Here is a 4,513-nt window from a genome sequence, read left to right on the forward strand (position 1 = left end):
AGTAGTCATGTATGGATGTGAGATTTGTACTCTAAAGAAAGCTGAGTGCTGAAAAATTGATATTTTTGAACTGTGGTGTTGGAGAAGACTCTTGAGAGTCCCTTGGACTGCAAGGAGATCCATCTAGTCCATCCTAAAGGAAATCAGTCGAAATATTCATTGGAAAGACTGATGCTGAAGCTGAAGCTCCAATACTTTGGCCACCTAATGCAAAGAATAGACTCATTGGAAAAAACCCCTGATGCTGGGAAAGATTGAAGGCAGGAAGTGAAGGGGACAACAAGGATGAGATAGTTGGATGGCATCACAGACTCAATGGACATGAATTTGAGCAAGCTCCAGGTGTTGGTGATGGATAGGGAATCCTGGCATGCTGCAGTCCATGGGGTCGCAAAGAGTTGGACACAACTGAGTGACTGAATTGAACTGAATGTAAATCATCTAGCATGTGCGATTGATAGCGTCTGAGATTTGATAAATGGAGAAGTAACCAAATTATATTTCCCAAAGTAAATATATATATATATATATATATATCTGTTATATTGCATATCACAAACTGAGCTTGTTTGAAATATTTATCTATACATATATGTTTTATATATAACATATGATTTTGTTACTTTTTTTTGTTTTTGGTTCTATTTGAGACCAAAAATAATAGCATGTAACTATGTATATCACGATGAAATATTTTCTGCTTTCTAAACAAAAATAAAATATTAGGACATACAAAGAAAAAGAGACATCTATTATTTGCTGTGTTTGACTATAAAGAGAATGCTAAGTCCTGTCAGAAAGTGAAGCACTGAATAAATGATAGATATTTATTTTTAAAAAAGGAGTTAGTGTTAACTGTAGGAATAAATATATATACAATGAATGAAGTTCGGTTCAGTTCTGTTGCTCAGTCGTGCCTGACTCTGTGACCCCATGGACTTCAGCACGCAAGGCCTCCCTGTCCATCACCAACTCCTGCTCCCAGAGCTTGCTAACCATGATTCCAGACATCATGCTACAAAGGGTTGTTGGAGGGCCAGCGGCACTGATATCATTTGAAATATGTTCAGAAGCAAAATGTCTCTAGTCTCACTAAAGATTTACGGAGTCAGAATCTTCAGAAGTACACCAGGGAAATTTTGTTAAAATGTTGACTGATTCAAATTCTAGGGATAAACCCTGGACCTAATAATTCAACGGCGAGGCTGCTAGGTGAGGCTAATGCTTCCTTTCTGCTTTTAGGGTTGATTAACATTTCTCAGCCATTAACCATATGTCCATAGATAGAAACATAAACATGAAGCAACTAAATTCTGTGGCAAATAAAATATTGGTAGGGTAAATAGAAGAAAGGTGCATGCTTAGATACGATGCAAGGAAGCTAATACCTTATTTTGCACAGGTATATAATAATATTGATTATTATCTTAATAAGCTTTTTCTAATTATAAATATTGTATATATTAAGAAGAAATATTACATGAAATGCAGCCACCTTAAAGAGTTTATTTAAATTTTAATATAGGAGTCCAAAAATTTGCCTCCATCATATTCTTGTCACAATTATTGGTTAAACAGAAAATTTATATCATTAATATCTGTAAAAGAGAAAGAATTGCTGGTTCATATAAATACACTTTGATTGCATATTCTAGATTGAAATGTCTCTAATAATGTGCATGCATGCATACTAGTCATTTCAATAGTGTCTGACACTTTGCAACCCTATGGGCCGTAGACCACCAGGCTCCTCTTTCCAACGGATTCTCCAGGCAAGAATAGTGGAGTGGGTTGCCATGCCCTCCCCCAGGGGATCTTCCCATCCCATAGATGGAACCTGAGTCTCTTTTGCGTCCTGCATGGTCAGGTGGTTCTTTACCACTAGTGACACCTGGGAAGTCCTGTCACTAATATAAACTAGTATAAATAACATTCTGCATTTTAGATTTACCTGGAATAAAAGGAGCCAGTAAAAAGGCAATTTGATTCTATAAGTCCATATATCATGAAAACAACTATTAGGCAGTTAAATCTGATTAAAACAAAATATGAATCCTGGGATATTAATATCATTAGTAGCCTTGATTAAAACAGTATTAGCTATTAAATATTAGTAAAAATAGTTAATATTATGTAGTCATGTTTATCATCAAATATTTTCTTTTTTTTCCTATTGTAAAGAGGAAAAACGGAGAAGGCAATTGGCACCCCACTCCAGTACTCTTGCCTGGAAAATCCCATGGATGGAGGAGCCTTGTAGGCTGCAGTCCATGAGGTCGCTGAGACACGACTGAGCGACTTCATTTGCATGCATTGGACAAGGAAATGGCAACCCACTCTAGTGTTCTTGCCTGGAGAATCCCAGGGACAGAGGAGCCTGTTGGGCTGCCGTATATGGAGTCGCACAGAGTTGGACATGACTAAAGCGACTTAGCAGCAGCAGCAGCAGCGAAGGGGGTAAAAAATGCAACAACTTAAGCAGAAAATATTTTTCTCCTTATTGTCAGTCCTTTGGATTTCTATAGAGATATCCAAACATGTGTGACTTCTTTTCCTTGGCAAGAGAACAAGGAAAGTTTTAGTAAGTTTTAAGAAAAAGTTTTGTGTTGGTAGGAATCCAAATTTTGGTGAGGTTCCAGACCTTTCAAATTAAGCATCCTTTAAACAACAACAACAACAACAACATCCATTATAGTAAAAACAAAAGCCACAAAAATCCATATGGTCCAGAATGGAGCAATAAAACTTTTCCTTCCAGCTTTGTTTGTTTTATATATCCATTAGCTAAATTCCTACCACACAAGAAGCACAATGCCTTTTTCATGTCTTTGTGCTGAGCAATGAGAGTAAAACTGAAAGATACACAGTATTCACCCTACATACTTTCTTTGACATTTTCTGCATTAAGCTGAGATGAATATAAACAAAGACAGATGTCCATAATCATAATGTCAAGTTATGTTTTCATTAATTCTTCTCAAAGGCAAATAATGTTGCACATTATAGTGTGGGGATGATGAAAATTATACATTCCTTAAACATGTCATATAAAGGCCCATGGGGCTCCAGTATTTTTTGAAATGAAGCATTATCTTAGCAACATGACTTCCTATAAATAGTGTGACATAGAAACGTTTAAAATAAGTGATGAGATACTTTTTAAAATAAAGTTTTAATCTAATCATTGACTTTGCTGACAATTTAAGGATCTAGAGATCTCTAGGTAAAGATCAGGTATCCATGCATACATACTAAGTCGCTTCAGTCATGTCCGACTCTTTGTGACCCCATGGACTGCAGCCTACCAGGCTCCTCTGTCCATGGGATTCTCCAGGCAAGTATACTGGAGTGGGGTGCCATTCCCTTCTCCAGGGGGTCTTCTCAACCCAGGGATCAAACCAGCGTCTCTTAAGTCTCCTGCATTGGCAGGTGGGTTGTTTACCACTAGCACCACCTGGGAAGCACCATGTATCAATACAAATTCTTTTCAATAGACATTTGTGGCAGATAGTCATTTTGCATTCCCAAATGTAAAGAGTTTCAGATCTGTGAGTCTGCCTTGTATCTCTGACTGATTCACAAGCTTCTATGAATAAGCTTCTAGTGAGAAACATGATACTTTGTAATTTTGTAGTTGTTGATGCTAGTGAAGGCTATTATTTTTCACTGAAAAATGGGAAACTGGGAGATCTAGTGTTTAAGGAGTGTCGATTATCTACTGTAATTTCCACCTTGCTTACAACATGTTCCAAATTCTTGTAATTGTTTAGTTAGTTACAGAGTATTAACAAGAGTGACTCAGCCATCACTGTTATTTATAGCCATATTCATATTCACATGAATTATTAATTGTGAACCACTTGTCTTTTATTTAACCTCAGTGAGCTTAGTTATTTTGGAGTCTGTGGTAAAGCACTTCTTTAATTCCAATTCTCATGCTCACTTCAACAGCACATATATGCTAAAATTAGAGTGATACAGAGAAGATTAGCATGGTCCCTGCACAAAGATGACAAAAACTCATGAAATGTTCCATATTTGAGGGCATATATCCAGATAAAACTAAAGAAGAAACATGCACCTCTATGTTCATGGCAGCACTATTCAAAACAGCCAAGACATGGAAACAAACTAAATGTCCCTTGACAGATGACTGGATAAAGAAAATATGCTACATATATACATGGATTACTATTTAGACATAAAAAAAAGAAATAATGCCGTGTGCAGTAATACATGGACCTGGGGATTATCATCCTAAATGAAGTAAGTCAGAAAGACAAATGCAGTATGGTGTAGCTTATAAAATGTGACACAAGTGAATCTATCCCTCTGACTCAGAGAACACCACTTGTGGTTGCCAAGTGGGAGGTGGGGCTGGGGGGTGGACTGGGAGTTTGGGATTAGTAGATGCACACTTATATATGGGATGGGTAAACAACAAGGTCCCACTGTATAGCACAGTGAGCTATATTCACGATCCTGTGATAAACCATAATAGAAAATAATTTAA

General features: G+C 36.9%; 1 non-coding gene across 1 annotated transcript; it reads left to right on the forward strand.

The window, feature by feature from the left end:
* The first annotated feature begins 3,935 nt into the window (after positions 1–3,935).
* On the forward strand, positions 3,936–4,042 carry LOC133049802 (U6 spliceosomal RNA). Its single transcript, XR_009691481.1, has one exon. It is a non-coding gene; the product is annotated as a U6 spliceosomal RNA (small nuclear RNA).
* The last annotated feature ends 471 nt before the right edge of the window (positions 4,043–4,513 follow it).

Source organism: Dama dama, chromosome 30 (assembly GCF_033118175.1).
Source record: "Dama dama isolate Ldn47 chromosome 30, ASM3311817v1, whole genome shotgun sequence".
Classification (NCBI taxonomy): domain Eukaryota; kingdom Metazoa; phylum Chordata; class Mammalia; order Artiodactyla; family Cervidae; genus Dama; species Dama dama.